This window comes from Suricata suricatta, chromosome 14 (assembly GCF_006229205.1).
Source record: "Suricata suricatta isolate VVHF042 chromosome 14, meerkat_22Aug2017_6uvM2_HiC, whole genome shotgun sequence".
In the NCBI taxonomy this organism is placed as follows: Eukaryota; Metazoa; Chordata; class Mammalia; order Carnivora; family Herpestidae; genus Suricata; species Suricata suricatta.
This window is the reverse complement of record NC_043713.1, coordinates 22909110-22925769: the sequence shown is the minus strand read 5'-3', so window position 1 is coordinate 22925769 and position 16660 is coordinate 22909110. Positions and strand designations below refer to the sequence as shown.

General features: G+C 43.6%; 1 protein-coding gene and 1 long non-coding RNA gene across 2 annotated transcripts in view; one reads left to right on the top strand and one right to left on the bottom strand.

Annotated features, from left to right (window-relative positions):
* The window catches only part of SMAD4 (SMAD family member 4), a 117015-nt gene that overhangs the window by 38138 nt on the left and 62217 nt on the right, over positions 1-16660 (top strand). The window contains exon 2 of the mRNA XM_029922674.1: positions 15117-15268. The gene's annotated coding sequence lies outside the window, so the exon portion shown is untranslated. The remainder of the gene's footprint in view (positions 1-15116; positions 15269-16660) is intronic.
* LOC115278231 lies at positions 15136-16637 on the bottom strand. The gene is made up of 2 exons (XR_003902771.1): positions 16432-16637; positions 15136-15648 (listed from the first exon to the last, which is right to left on the bottom strand). It is a non-coding gene; the product is annotated as an uncharacterized LOC115278231 (long non-coding RNA).

The window sequence follows — 16660 nt, the reverse complement described above, 5'->3', positions numbered from 1 at the left end:
ATGTTTGCACTCATAGGTCTAACAGGAGAACAGGAGAAACCTAATGGAGGACCATGGGGAGGGGAAGAGGGAAAGAGAGTTGGGGAGAGAGAGGGACACAAAACCTGGGAGGCTATTGAATACTGAAAACGAACTGAGGGTTGAAGGGGGAGGGGGCGGAGGAAAAGAGGTGGTGGTAATGGTGGAGGGCACTTGTGGGGAAGAGCACTGGGTGTTATATGGAAACCAATAAAAAAATAATAAAGTCACTTGGCTCAGTCAGTTAAGTGTCTGACTTCAGCTCAGGTCATGATCTCACGGTGCGCAGGTTCCAACCTTGCATTGGGCTCTGTGCTGACAGCTCAGAGCCTGGAGCCTGCTTCGGATTCTGTGTCTCCTCTTTCTCTGCCCCTCTCTGTTCACCTCTGTCTCTCTCTCTCTCTCAAAAATAAATAAACATTAAAAAAGAAAACAATAAAGTCACCTTGAATCGTTCCTCTATGCGCTGCCAACTTGGAACAGAATCAGGTTCATTTGTTTTCACATTTTAGGGATTGCTTTTTAACCTAAATTTAATTATATTCCAAATTATGTTAAAGATTTTTGTAGTTTTACAGTTCAATTCACACATCTGGGTATATTTAGAGAATTCTGGTTTCTCTCTCCTTGTCTCTTTCCTCTTCGTAAGTAGCTTTTATAATTTTTTTAATGATTTAGTTTCCCATTGGTTTTTAATATAAGCAAATATGTGTATATATTTATATCTGATGGAGTAGGGGAAATCTCATGACAATTTCAAAGATTTTAACAGTTGTTTTTCAATTTAAAATTTTGTGTCAATAGGTGTTTTCTGTTTTTCCAGCCGTGTACCCCTTTCATCAATGTTTTCAAATTTGTTAGCATATAGTAGTTCATAATCTTTCTAAAAATACTTATTGTGTCTGTAAATTATTTTTTCCTTTTTATTTTGTGTACTGTTTACTTGGACATCTTCCTGATTTTTATTGATCTTTGCATGGTGGTCACTTTCAGGAGTCTTTTGAATAAAATCGCCTTTTGATTTTGTTATTTGTATGTACACCTCATATCATTGATTTTTGCCCCTTCTTTATTCCTTCCAGCTTATTTCTCTGGGGTTCTTGCACAGAACACTTAGCTCATTTGATGTCAATATTTCTTGCTTTTTAAATGTATATAACTTTACAAATCCTTTTTATCTACTACCTTATGTACACTTTGACACATGGTGCTTTCATTATATTTTGTAATTTCCCTTATGATAATTTCTTTATTCTAGTATTTAATAGAATTATTCATTTCCAGACTTCTAGGAATTTGAAGCTATTCTTTGGTTAATGATTTCCAAATTTATTGTATTGTAATAGAGAACATGGCCTGAAAGATGTTGATTTTTTGGGCTTTGTTGTGCATGACTAGTACATGACTGATCTTTGGAGTCTTCCATACATTCTTGAAAAACATATATCCTTTATTTGTTGAATACAAAGCTCTCTATTAGATCGAGCTCACTAATTGAGTCATTCAGTTGAGCTACACTGCATCTAAAGTCTTCTTTGTTTCTTACGATGCTTTTCACCTTACAGTCTATTTTGGGTGATATGAAAGTTACTACTCTGGAAGTGTTTTGGTTCATATTTACCGGTATCTGTTTTTCCATCCGTTAGATGTCACTGGGCACATTGCCGGGCTGTGTTGTACAACAGCATGGCAAGGGTCCGGATGCCCCTGAGTCAAGTTCAGTCCCTAAGGTTGCATTAGGCTAGGCTCAGCTGTCTCTGACCCTGCACTGCACCCTGCTCATTTTCTTATTTTCCTTTCCCACATCCGTCTTGTTCGTTGTTATATTCCTGTCTTGTAGCACAGTGACTGACACCTGGTAGGCACTCAGTAAATATTTGTTCAGTGAAAGAGTGCATTCAGCGCATATAGCCTTGTAGGAGAACAAGACCCCTTTAAGAATAGTTAGAATAGTTAGAATGTATGGAGCACCAACTACCTGCTAACCCTTCTCCCCACATATTACCTCTCTGACCTTATCTCCTCTCTCTTGCCCCGCCCTAGCTGCACTGCTGTTACTGTTGTTTCTGAACACATCAACCTCATTTCTGCTTCAGAATCTTTACACTTGCCCTCCCCACCCAGATGTTTGCATAGCTCACTTCTTTACATCATTCAGCTCCCTGCTCAAATGTCTCCTATTCAGACATCTTTCCCTAATCATCCTGTCTAAAATACTACTCCCCACCCTCTCCAATCTAATCACTCACTATTTTTTTAATAGTAATTATCACTAGTATTTGTTTGGCTACAGTTTACTGATTTATTGTCTGTCACCCACCAGAACGTGAGTTCTTTGAGGACAAGGGGTTTGCCTTGTACACCAGTGTATTGTCATCTGCATTAGTGCCTGGCAATATATTGCCTACTCAGTATATTTTTGTTGGATGAGAGAATTTTCCTTTAATCCTCGGGGAAAAACATTTTTTTTTAAACAAGTTGGTGATACCTACTTTTATAGAGGAAGTAATTAAAGCTGAGAAAGGTCCAGTAACTTGCCCAGGGACACACAGCAATGGAACCAGAATTTGAATACATATCCATTTGACCCCAAAGCCCATCTGTAATCTCCAATTCTATGCTACTGTCTGCTAATAAAGTCGAAAGTATACAGGACATTAGGAAATCAAGGGTCAGTGGGGTGGCTTGTGAGATCAGCTGAGCTGGAGTCATTGGTAGGGGACAGTTGGGTCTCCGGATGGGATGTGGAATGGTGGAGGGAGGGAGGGAAGGAGGGCGGGCAGACCCTGGGCCTGGGCCTGGGATTGTTCACCTGGCCTTCTCCTTGGCTGAAGAATCAGTTGGGACTTGCTCCTGGGGAAGCAGTGAGGATGGAGGGCGGGCTGTAGGGGACTAAGGCATAAGCCTGGGCCTTTGGGTCAAACCCTCCACAAGGAACTCCTGCCTAGGAACCTTTGTGGACTGTGGCTAAGACCAGAGTCGGCCTGGCATTCCAACTAACCCATGGAGCCTCGGGCAAGTTCAGACCAACTGCAGCGCCTGGCCACGCCAGTGATGTGGAGGCCGGGGAGGTGCTTTGGCGCCAGGGCTCCTTTCTCAGGGGGGCCCCGCGTTAGCGCTGAACCAGGCTGGAAAACGGGAGGGAAGCAAACAGCTGTCACCGCCTGTGGCCTCCAGGCCCCGGGGCCTGTGGCCGAGAGGGTGTTCACCTCTCACTTCCTTGCGGATGAGAGCTGCGAGAGTGGAGGCGCAGGCAGGCAGGCTGAGAAGGCGGCTCCAGGGGCAGCGGCGCTCCCCACGGGGGTGACCATGTGTGGGCGGCAGGGCGGGACGCAGGAAGCGTGGGGACAGTTCGCAGGCAGCAGCTGGATGCAGCTTGTCAGAAGGGCCTGGGAAGTGAAAGTCCTCCCGGCAAAGGAAAGAGGAAGAGAAAACAACGAGGGGAGGGGTGGCAGCGGCCAATGGGGGCAAGAGAAAGACAAGTGTCAGCGTGGCAGGTGTTGTGGGAGCTTCTGCTGGGCACCTTTTCTTGGAGGAGGGGACAGCAAGGAGGGGACCCCATTTCTTGGGGGTTGAGTCCTGGAACTAGCTTCACACATCCTTCACACAGCCGGTTCCAAGGAGCAGAAGTGAGGTAAGTGCTGGTCAAGCGCCCATAGCATCCTTGGTCTCCTTCAAATACTGCGTTTCCACCTCTGAAAAGGTGCCGCTTGATTATCCTTGAACCCTTTAAAAGAAAACAGTAATTGCAATTTTCTTCTAAGGTAAAGTTAATTTCTCTCCTCAGGGTTGTCTCCCAAGAAAAATGCTTTAAAACTAAGGAAAGATTTTGGTGTTGTTAAGGTTAGATGTTTGCCCCCCTCAGAGTTGAAAGCTCAAAACCCTGTGCACAAATATTCATTATACGATACTTTTATCACTAAAATGATGCCAACTCTACCTTTTAAAAAAATGTTTTGTTTTCCCCTTTGATGAACTTGTTATTTCCAGCACCCCTCTCCCTGCAATGTTCCCTCTTGTGCCTGTGACACTGGGTGAGACAGTAAAATGCCAGATTCACTTGTTTGGATCAGAAACTGTGTAGTTTTAAGGCAGATCTGGAGTCTCCTAGGGGACGGGAGAGGCTGGACAAATTTTAGGCATTTCAGTTCATGTTCTTCACCATCCAATTGCTCACCCTGCACCCAGTAGGCTCACTCTGCATGTTTCTGGAATGAAAGGATGTTTGAAAAAACCTGAGCTAATCATAGACAAGCATCTGAAGTAGGTAGCATCACAAACGTGTTCTGTCTCCTAAATCAGCTAGTGTTCCTTTCCTTTTGCAGTTTAGGCCCTAGAGGTCTGACTCTAGAGTCTGTGGCCTTGGCTCCAGATCTCTGGTCCGGGCAACGGCTGTAGCACCTCACCTGAGAGCCTGTGAGAAATGTGCCCCCCACCTTGGAGTCATCGAATCAAAAAAATTTTTTTAATGTTTTAATTTTTGAAAGACAAAAGGAGACAGAGTGCAAGTTGGGGAGGGCAGAGAGAGACAGGGAGACGCAGAATCCGAAGCAGGCTCCAGGCTCTGAGCTGTCAGCACGGAGCCTGATGGCAGGGCTTAAACCCACGAACCCAAGATCATGACCTGGGCCAAAGCTGGATGCTCAACCAACTGAGCAACCCAGGTGCCCCGAACCTGCATTTTAATAAGATCATGTTAAAGTGGAAGAAACATTGTTCAAAAGCACTTGGGTCACTTCCCGAGGCATTTGGTCAGGAGGCCCTTGCGGGTCCTGGTTTCAGATTTGGGCTGCAGGACTGCTGCTCCACATCGCACTCTGTGTGGATGGCTGGAGGCTAGAGAGAGCTCAGGTTCCAGCTCTGCTGTTAAAGGAACTTCATGACATGGGCAGGTAACTTAAAAATTGTTTTAAATATCCAGTCTTAAAGAAAACTTGCAAGAGTAGTACAAAAAACTTCTGCATATCTCATTATCCAGATTCACAAATTACTAACAGTTTGCCACATACACTTTAACATTTTCTATGCTTATGTATTATTTTGGAACTATCGGAAGGGTGGCTATGTACATACATGCCTTTCCTCTTAGTACTTCAGTGCATCTTACTAAAAACAAGGACATTCTGGGGCGCCTTGGTGGCTCTGTCGGTTTGGTGTCTGACTTTAGCTCAGGTCATGATCTCGCGGTTTTTGAGTTTGAGCCTTGCATGGGGCTCAGTGCTGTCAGTGCAGAGCCAGCTTCGGGGTCCTCTGTCCCCCCTGTCCTGCTCCTCTCCCGCTCATGCCCTCGCTCTCAAAAATAAATAAATAAATCAATAAAATAAAAACAAGGACATTGCCTTCTGTCACCATGACACCAGGGCCGGATTCGGGGGGGAGGGGCAAGGAATGACTGAGGCGTGGCCCTGAGAGGGCTTCCTAGGAGCCTTGCCCACCGCCCTGGGCCTGGACCTGCACACTGCCGTGGCCCAGATCAGGAGCCCTAATGTGGGCCCCTGCCATCATCTGACCTGCGGTCCGTATTCCAGGGGGGGCAGTTGGTCCCAGTCACGTTCCACCTCTTCCATCCCAGTTCAGGATCAGGCACGGCATTTGGTTGTCCCGTCTACCGAGGTTCCTTCAGTCTCTTTTTCATGACACTGACATGTTTGAAAAATACAGATCAATTATTTTGTAGAATTTCTCTGCTATGGGGACAAGTTCTTTTTAATCTCTTGAGAGTTCAGTTTCACCACCTATAGACTGAGAATAGTTCCTGCTTTGTGTTGAATTGAATAAATTAAGACACGTTATAGGCTTGACATGTGCAGGTGTAGGTGGATTAAAAAGTTAGCTAATGCTGATTAGTGCTTGTCAGCACCGTGTTACGTGCTTTCCAGGCATTATCTCACTGAGTCCTCCCTACAGCTCAGTGACCCAACAGGCTTTATTTTTATCCCTGTTTCACAGAGGAAGAAACCGAGACTTAGAATGCTTTGTCCCCTGTCTCATAGCTAGTAAGGAGCAAAATGAGGACCTGAACCAAGTGAGGCTGTCCCCAAGGGCTATTTGCTCAGTAAACTTGCTAGTGATGCTTACCTAAAATGTAACTTTTTTTTGAGCAGCAGGCAAAAGTTTATTGAAGTATAAGATCAGAAATGAATAGTAAGAAACTTTGTTTGCAGAGAGGGGTATTTGAAAGTCAATGGCCTATAAAATGTAACTTTTTGAGATAAAATTTACATAACACAAAGCTGACCATTTTAATCATTTTATTTCTCACAGCTTTGTTGAGAGATAATTGACATAAAGCACTGTATAGGTTTAAGGTGTACAATGTGATGCTTTTATACATGTATATTCTGTGAAATGATTACGATTATAACAGCTTAATACATCACTCACCTTATAATTACAAGTTTTTGGTGGTGAGAACATTTAAGATCTTAGCAACTTTCAAGTGTATAATACACTATTGTTAATTCTTAAATTTTGTTGTTGTTTTTACTTATTTTTGAGAGACAGAGACAGCATGAGCAGGGGAGGGTCAGAGAGAGAGGGATACACAGACTCTGAAGCAGGCTCCAGGCTCTGAGCTAGCCTTCAGCACAGAGCCAGATGCGGGGCTTGAACCCACGAACTGTGAGATCACGACCTGAGCTGAAGCCGGACGCTTAACCGACTGAACCACCTAGGCGACCCAACTATTGTTAACTCAAGTCACCATCTATCCTCTTATAACTGGAAATTTGTATCCTTTGACCAACATTTCCTCATTTCTCCCCCAAACCCTGGCAACCACCATTCAACTCTTCGTTTCTATGAATTTTAACCATTTTATCTATTTGTTTGTTTTTACTGACATCTAGTTGACACACAATGCCACATTAGTTTCTGGTGCATGTGTTTTAACCATTTTAAAGTGTACAATTTAGTCTTTTAGTATATTCACAATGTTGTACAACCATCAGCACTGATTCCAGAACATTTCCATTACCTCAAAGAGAAACCCCATGTCTTTCAATTCCCTTTCTCTCCTATCCTGTGACAATGCTAATCGGCCAATCTACTATCTGTTTCCATGGATCTGCAAATACACACAATGGAATATTACTGAACAATAAAAAGGAGCTAACTACTGATACACGCAATGACAGTTTGGATCTCAAAAACATCCTCCTGAGTTAAAAAAAAAAATCCAGATGCAAAAAATTACATGTTGTAAGATTCCATTTATATGGAATTTTGGAAAAACCAAACCCTTAAAAACAGGAAGCAGGCAACGGCAGCAGCTGCCTGGGGCCAGGAATATGGGGGTGGGGGTTGACTGCAAGGGGCAGAGGGAACTTTTCGGAGTGATGGCAGGGTTCTAAACTTGACTGTGGTAATGGTTGCATGATGTACACATTTACCCAAAGTCATCCAACTCTTTACCTCAAAAGGTTTGTAAGTGTAAGTTGTACCTCATTAAAACCGTAAAACCTAAACGTATCTGTCCCCCATTGGAGTTCAACTCACGAGCATGTTTCCTTCATGGTCTGGCTCCAAATCTATCTTCCCAGCCTTATCTTTCACCTCTATGCATTCATTCAACAAACATTCTCTGCCACTTGTTGTGGGGAAGGGCCTCAAGAGAACCTTTGTCCTTAGGGACAAAGGAACTCACAGAGCAGTCTGGGAGCAGAAACAAAGGGCACCCAATCCTGACAAATGCCAGGGATCCTAGAGGATACCCAAGTCTTTTTTTAAAGTGTATATATATATGTGTGTGTGTGTGTGTGTGTGTGTGTGTATTTATATGTATATATGTATGTATGTATGTGTGTGTGTGTGTGTATATATATGTATGTATTTAGTATCTATCATGTGGCTTGAACTCATGACCCCAAGATCAAGATCAGGAGTCCCATACTCTTCTGACTGAGTCAGCCAGGCACCCTGATTATTGATAGAGTCTTAAAGGAAAGGAATGAGCACGTACATTCCAGTCACTTTGAATTTCAAGTTTGAATCAAGTTTCAGTTTAATTTTTTGAATAGGTAATGCATCTACATGGTTCAAGAATAAAGGAAATTATACAATGAAAAATTTCCTCCCATCCATTCCTCATCTGGCCAATTCTCACTCTACTCCATACAACAATCATTGTTATAAACACATATAATTTCCCCTCCTTTATGATAGAAAAGATAGAATGTACACATTATTTTGGACTTTGTATTGTTATTTGGCAGTAAACCATTGAGATCTTTCCATATGGGTACAGTGAAACCTTCCACTTTAATTATAGCTATCTAATATTCCATTGTATGGATGTGCCATAATTTATGTATCCAGTCTCCTTTTGGTAAACATTTGAGTTACTTCCAACAGTCTGTTAAGGCCAACAACACTGTAATGTGTACCCTCTTAAACATGGCGTATTATGTTTTGTTTTATTTGTATATGATAAGTATATCTATGGCTATATATTGATTCCATAAACACACCAATCACTTTCATATCTGTAGCCTGTTTTCTCTGTCTTGAAAGTCTTCACTCAATCCTATTCTACTGCTAAACACCTATTTTACCTCAAAGTCCAGCTCAAATGTCACTGTCTTGTGAAGGCTTCTGAACTCTGGCAAGATTAGGTTGCTCCTTCTTTGTTTTCTGACAGTATTCTGTGTCCACCTAATCAGAATGATCTATTAACACTTCACTCTTCCTCGGCCAGACTTGGAGCTATTCAAGGGCATGTGGTATAGATTTACCTCGGAATCCGTTAGTCCTTTGTACCTGGTAGGTATTGAATAAAATGTGCATTGTGCGAATGGTCAGGGCTGACAGAGGGGTATGTATTGCGCCTGTCCCTTGCTTTCAGCTGCCTCTTGGTCTCTGTTCATACTTAGAGGACTGCAGCCAGACAAAGGTGGGCTTGATTTCCCTTCCCCTCCCACGTGATTCCTTCCTGCCTGCCTCCACCCGTTCCCGCACTTGGGATTCTGTCCACAGCTGCCTTTGTCGCCCTTGCTGGATCTGGCACGCATAGCACCTATTATAGCTTTTTAGTAGATTAAAATAAATAAAAAAATAAATAAAATGGAGCGTTGGCTCAACCCATCTTCTCTTTTCTTCATCAAGTCTTTGGTCTCCTGGAGAGATGAAAGAACAAATCACTTGATAGTCAAATGTACTCCATTCACCCTCAAACATAATTTCCTACACTTTAAGCCAAAGGAGATGACAGTTTACTCTAGTGCTTTTAGGGATGTGGGAAATGCTTACAGTGTTTAGGTTAATCAATGTTAAATGATTTTCAAGGGCAACTTAGATTATTTTTGAAAATATCTGGTTAACTCTAAAAAGTCCTGATGCCTAACTCATGTCTTGAGCTGTCAATTGCTATGTTGTTTCCACATTAAAAATTATTCTTTCAGGGTGCCTGGATGCCCGTGGCTCAGTCAGTTAAGCATCAAATTCTTTTTTTTTTTTTTTTTACTGTTTATTATTTATTTTATTTTATTTTTTGAGAGACAAGAGAGACAGAGCATGAGCAAGGGAGGGGCAGAGAGAGAGGGAGACACAGAATCTGAAGCAGGTTCCAGGCTCTGAGCTGTCAGCACGGAGCCTGATATGGGTCGTGAACCACAAACTGTGAGATCATGACCTGAGTGAGCCAAAGTCAGACGCTTAACCAACTCTGAGACACCCAGGTGCCCTGTAAGCATCCAACTCTTGATCTCAGCTCAGGTCATGATCTCACAGTTTGTGGGTTCAAGCCCCACATTGGGCTCCACGCTGACTGCAAATAATTATTTTTAAGTTTTATTTATTTATTTGGAAAGAGAGAATATGAGCAGCGGAAGGAGATGGGGGGCGGGAAGAGAGGGGGGTGGGGGGGGGAGAGAGAGAGAGAGAGAGAGAGAGAGAGAGAGAGAGAGAGAGAGAGAGAGAGAATATCCCAAGCAGGCTCTGTGGTATCAGCACAGAGTGCTATGTGGGGCTTGAACTCATGACCTCTGAAATCATGACCTGAGTGGAGATCAAGAGCTGAATGCTTAAACGGCCAAGCCACCCAGGCACTCCCACATTAAAAATTATTCTATTTCTTCCTCAGTGGGGGGTGCCAGAGGTGGGACGTCTCTGTCTCCAGCTCTGGGATGAACAGGTAAAAGCTCTGTGTTCTCTTACCCTGGGGAAGGTCCTTTTCACAGGACGTGAGCCATCAAAGGAAACAAAAGGGAATGAGAGCACAGGTCAGAGAGCGATGTAGGAACTGAGTGAGATGTTTTGCCTGAAGAAGTCTAAGGAAAGGCGGTAGCTTCGGTCCCGCGGAGCTCCTTGGCACGGTGGTCTTCAAAATTTCTTGCTTGCAAGCCTCCTAAAAGAAATTTGAGAAACCATGTTTCTGCTTCTACCTTTAAAGGTCATATCTAAAACGTTTCATCTTAAGTTTAAATAATGGCAAAGTTTGTTATTTCTGGCTTATTATAAGTATTGGCATTTTAAAATAAGATTGTTACATCATTCTGTAAGTGTATCCAAGAGATTCTAAATATCATAATGCATCTATCATCTATTTAAAAAATACATGAACAAGCTTTTCTTAAAGAGAAATTCTATATCACTCTTTTCCTCCTTATCTTGTACTTCCATTCCACTTGCTCCTGAACATTTTAATATAAGATTTTAGGCTGGAAAGGCTTTTATTGATCAGCCTATCATATTTCCCTAAAAATTAAAAAAAAACCTTTGATTGAGTCTCTGAAGTTTAAAACATTCATCTGAATTGTATTGTTAGTACAATTTCGAATACCTAATTGGTGTAAACAACATAAAATATTATAAATTTTGGTGAACTATTGAAATGAAAATGTAGACTATTTTTGCTGGAATAAGACAGGGTTAGAAGCATGAAACACTGTGTTCGTTTATCCAACAAATAATTGTCAAGATCCTATGTGTCAATAGCAACACTAGTCACTTGGGGTATATCAGTAAACACTATGGATAAATCCTTGTCCTTGTAGAGGCTACATTCTAGTGTCTCTTTAGTAAGAGACAAGAAGCAATAAGCATAAATATAAGTAAATAACATAGTACGTGAGAAGAGCTATGGAGGAAAGATAGAGCAGGGTAAGGGGCATCTGGGGGGTGGGGGTAAGTGCTCAGAATGAGTTATGATTTTGAAAAGGTTCAGGTGGGCCTCACTGAGAAGGTGACATTTGACTAAAGAAGGTCAGGGAGTCAGCACTGCAGATATCTGGGGGAGATGTATACCAGGCAGAGGAAGGAGCCAGCACAAAGGCCCTAATTTGAGAACACGGCTGGTATCCCCTAGGGTCAATAAAGAAAGTTAGCAAGGCTGCAGCAGATTCATCCAAGGGAACAACAGGAGAGGAGATTAGAAAGGTAGGGTAGTAATGATCGGGGTAGGATGGTAGTGCAGATCTTGTGGAAACCTGTAGACTGCTGTAAGGATACCGTCTTTTACTCTGAGTGAAATGAGGAGCCACTGCAGGGATGTAAGCAGATGGGTGACATCAGTATGTTTTAGGGGGGGTCGCTCTGGTTATTAAATGGAGGATAGATTCCAAGGAGCAAGACAGAAAGCAGGGAGAGCTTTTAGAAGATGAATCCAAACATGAGATGGTGGTGGCTCAGACCAGGGAGGAAGCCGTGGGGATGATAAGGGATGCTCTGAACCTGGACTGGACATTGGACGGAAGGCAGCATGCCTCCAGGGTTTTTGATCCTAGCAATTTTGAAGGATGGACTTGTCATCAAGGAGATAGGAAAGTTGGTGGGTTGAACAGGGTTAAGGGAGAATATTTTCCAGTTTGTGGCATAAGTTTGAGATGTACAGTAGATTGCTGGATATCAGAATCTGGAGTTCAGATGAGAAGTCTGATATATAAATTTGGAAATGTCATCATATATGACGATATCATATATCTCTGATGACACTGAAAGTTAGGAGACTTCATGAGATCACCAATGAAATGAGTATAGATAGAAAGGAGAAGCAATCCAAGGAATGAGCCCTAGGTCATTGCAGGGTTGTCTGGGAAAAGAGAATCAACAAAGAAGAAAGAGACAGGGAAAAGGGATCAGAGATAAAGCCAGAAAACCTAGAGGATGGGGTTAAAAAAAAAGGTGGAGGGCGCCTGGGTGGCTCAGTCGGTTGGGCATCCGGCTTTGGCTCAGGTCATGATCTCATGGTTCATGGGTTCAAGCCCCGCGTCGGGCTCTGTGCTGACAGCTAGCTCAGAGCCTGTAGCCTGTCTTCAGATTCTGTGTCTCCCTCTCGCTCTAACCCTCCCCTGCTCACACTGTCTCTCTCTGTTTCTCAAAAATAATAAAAAAACATTAAAAAAGGTAAATCAAGTAATTAGCTGTGTTAGCTGTTACAGACAGGTTAGTTAAAATGAAAATTGTGAATAAATCAGTGGACTTAGGCAATATGAAGTTCATCATTGACCTTGACTAGAATAGTTTTTTTAACCATATTTATTTTTATTTTATTTTATTAAATATTTTAAAATATTTATTTATTATTGAGACAGAAACAGAGCATGAGTGGGGGAGGGGCAGAGAGAGGGAGACACACAATCTGAAGCAGGCTCCAAGCTCTGAGCTGTCCACACAGAGCCTGACGTGGGGCTTGAACCCATGAGCTGTGAGATCATGACCTGAGCTGAATTTGGACGCTCACCCGACTGAGCTACCCAGGCACCCCCAGAGTAGTAGAATAGTAAGGATGAAAGAATGAATGAAGTTGGTTTAAGAGAAAGTGGGAGACCTGCTCAGCTAGAAACCTAAAATATGCCACATGTGTAACCTTATGTGCATTGTTATGATTCTATTACATATGTATGTAGTGTTATCACAGGCATTCTATTTGCATGTTTTTGAACTTTATATAAATTGTATCATATGGAATGTATTCTGCTGCTATGGTAATGGGGAGAGCTAGAGACAGAAAGTATAGAAAACTCTTTTGAAGTTTTGTTGGGATTAAAGTAGAGACATGAGGGAGTAGCTGACTGTGGAAGTGGGTCAGAGGTTTTGTGTGATTGGAGAAATAACAGCTGCTTGTTAGGGGATGGGAACGACCCAGTACAGAGGGAAACGTTGATCATTAGAAGGGGGCAGATAATTGCTGGAGTCATGGTGATGATCTTGATTAGTCAAGCCAAGATTGGGATTTGTTGCCTTAGCAGAGGGACTGGCTTTAGCTAGGAGCACGGAAAATTCAACTAGGCACTGGAGGGGAAGATGGAGAAGAGCTACAGATGTTGGTATGAGGATATGGATAGATGAGATCGTGGGATTCTGTGGAGATTTTCATCTCATTCCTTCAATTTTCTAAATGAAATAGGAAGCAAGGTTACTGAGAATAAGGATGAAAGGGAAGGAGGGGGAGGTTAGAGGACAGAGAGGTGTGACATCCAGAAGAACGGAGGAGTGAAGTGGGAGACTAGGGCAGCACCAAGGGCCCACTGGAGGTTGAGTGATGAGATTCAAGTGAAACTAACTAGGTGGTTTGTTTTTCCCTAGTCACATTCAGACGCCATGAGTGCTGGTGTGGAGTAGGTGGGGAGCTGGCTTGATCAGGATTGTGGTTTTGCCTAGCAAGCACAACAAAAGTGGAAGACAGTGCTGGGGTAGGGTGTGTGTGCAAGGGAGTGATTGTAATGACTGGCCAGATATTTAACCTGGGTAAGGACGTGAGAGAGCAGATATATACTTTGAATAACTGCTGCAAGGAGATTTAAAAATGAGATAGTATTCTGAGTTTATTTGAAATTGTGATTATGATGAGTTGCAAAGTTTGATAAGGCTCCTGTGATTATGCCCATGGGAATGAGTGGCTGAGTTAGGGTAGGACAGGATCGTTAGAGAAGTCAAAGAACTGAGAGGTCAGGGTACTGGGAAGATCATCTGCATGTATATTATAAGCACCTAGGATTAAGACAGAAGTGGTATTGGAGTGAAGGACAGAGCAAATGGTGAAAAAAAAATGAAGGGGAATGAAAGCGACGATGAGGGGTACTGGATAGAAGATGGAAAGCTGCAGGTTAGTAGGAGGAGAGGGAGACGGTCTGTTGAGGGGCCAGGACACCTATCCCACTTCCAGGCACAGTCCAAGAGGCTTATGATTGAAATCACAGTTACCACTACTTTCAAAGGGGAAAAGAAAGCACCGTCCCAGGGGAAAGTCGGGTTTCCCTTAAGCAAGAAAGTGAAGAGAACTTGAAGATAAATTCTGAGGAGGTTGCAGTTACAGGGGTTATTACTTGCATAAATAAATAGTATAACAGATTCTAACGTGGCCCCACATGATCCCTGCCTTCCTATGTGGTCTCCTTCCCGTGAGTAAGGGCGAGACTTGTGATTTGCTTCTGGGCAATAGAGTATGGCAGGGGCGCCTGAGTGGCTCCGGTGGTTAAGTGTCTGATTTCAGCTTAGGTCACGGTCTGGATGTTCTTGAGTTCCAGCCCTGCATCGGGCTCTCTGCTGACAGTTCAGAGCCTGAAGACTGCTTCTGATTCTGTGTCTCCCTCCCTCTCTCTCTCTCTCTCTCTCAAAAATAAATAAACATTAAAAAAAATGAGGATGGCAAAGGTGTCAGTATACATGTAATTATGCATATATGATTATGTTACATAAGGCTGTTATCAGTGTCTTACACTGAGAATGTCCCCCTGGCTGGCTTTGAAGAAGCAAGCTGGTCTATTGACAAAGAACTGAAGGGACCTCCAGCTGACAGTGAGCAAGGGACTGAGGCTGTCAGTCCTGTGCAGCTTGCAGGAAACTAAATGCTGCCAACGACAGTTTGGACATGCATCCCTTCCCAGCCAACCTTCAGTTTGTGATTTTAAGAGGACCCAGCTAAGCCATGCCTAAACTCCTGACCCCTAGACACTGTGAACTAATAAAAGTGTATTGTTTTAAACTCTAAATTTGTGGTTATATTATTATATAGCAATAAATAACAAACACAAATGGAAATGGAAGAGGTTTAGTTATACTAATGTTACTTTTTAACTCCTTCTGAGGTATACTGCCCAGGAACCACATGTTGATCTTTTACCATATCATCTTGTTAGACCTTCCTTCAATTTCATTTACAGCAAAGAATTGGAAACCACCTGAACTGCAAAAGAATTTATAACCCGTTCATTTGGGGCATCCACTTCCACATCACAGACGCCAATTTCTGAATTGTCCCTTTGGATTGCCATGGAGGTTTTAACATCTTGAGTTGATGCGCCTTAAGTAATGGGTGAGAGTTTTACTTTTCTTCCATCAGGTGGGAGGAGGACAGTTTTGAAAGGGGACACTCTGTCCTTAGGTGATTTCTCAAGCTGAGTGATGTTTATTAAAGAGTACATATAGCTGTGGAAGATGTGTAAATGGATTCCGTTAAAACTAGTCTTGGAAAGTCTTCCTGAACCTCAGGAGGAGGGAACACCAGTGAATACGACAGTTGTAGAGGCTTTCTGGGAGAAGAGGTAAGAGCCCAGGATGTGATGGCGGGTAGGGTAGCATGGGAATAGGAGGTAGGACACTGTGTGTGAAAGGTAGGAGGGTGATGAGACCAAAGAAATGACTTTACAGCTTCCCAATCATTAGTTTCCATGGGATCCCCAACGGAAGTATTTCCTAGGTGGTAAAAAAAAAAAAAAGTAATAAAAAAATATATAATTAGTATGTGTTTTCTGAAACTTTAAAAATATAAAATAAGTGCAGACATCTTGGAAAGCTTTTAAATAAAGTATCAATTCAAAAGCAGAGTTTATGCCTTTCTCTACCCAACAGGTAACCTAGGTAACAGGTGTGTTGTAGGTCCTGTAAGGTCCCTTCCAACTCTGAGGTTTCACCTAGATCTCTTCCACTCTCTTTTCGTAACACCTGGCCAGGCTCTCAAACGTGTGATGCCTTGACTCTCATGTGCATCTCTTCAGCCCAAAAAGGGATTTGGCAAGTTAAACTCCTTTGGATCTAGAAATCCAGGGCTGGTGGAAAGGGAAGGAAGGTGCGGTCATCGCCTGTTTCTTCGCACGCAAACCGCTACAACCACCTTCTCCCCGATGCTGGCGGTCCAAGTCTAATTTTTGTGGCCGCAGGTCCTCAAAAAACAAGGTCCGGCTGATCGCTATATAGAAACACTGGATGCTCACTCCACTCCGAGCTCTCCAGCGCTGTTGCGTACTTTTCTGTAAGGGGATGCCAGTTTCTCTGATGAACACACTGCGAACAGCCTCTGCCGGGCAGCGGCCTCCGCCACGGCCGGAGCGGAGACCGGGACTCTGGGCAGCTTGCCGACTGGTGCTGCCTCACGGGCGCCTGCGCAGAGCGACCCTCCCGTCACTCCGGGCGGGAGGCGGGGGCAGCCGGGAGAAAGGAAAGCTGCGGGGGGAAAAAAGGGCCAAACCCTGAAATTACCCGGATGTGGTCTCCGTGCGCGCATGCTCAGTGTCCTTTCGACAAGTTGGCAGCAACAACACGGCCCTGGTCGTCGTCGCCGCTGCGGTAACGGAGCGGCTCGGGTGGCGGAGCCCGCGTTCGCGCCCGCCAGCTCTCCTCAGGAGGCCCTTCCCGCCTTCCCCTCGACTCCACGGCCGCCCAGGGGGCGGGGGCGAGTGAGGGGAGCCGGGCGCCCCGCGAGAGAGGC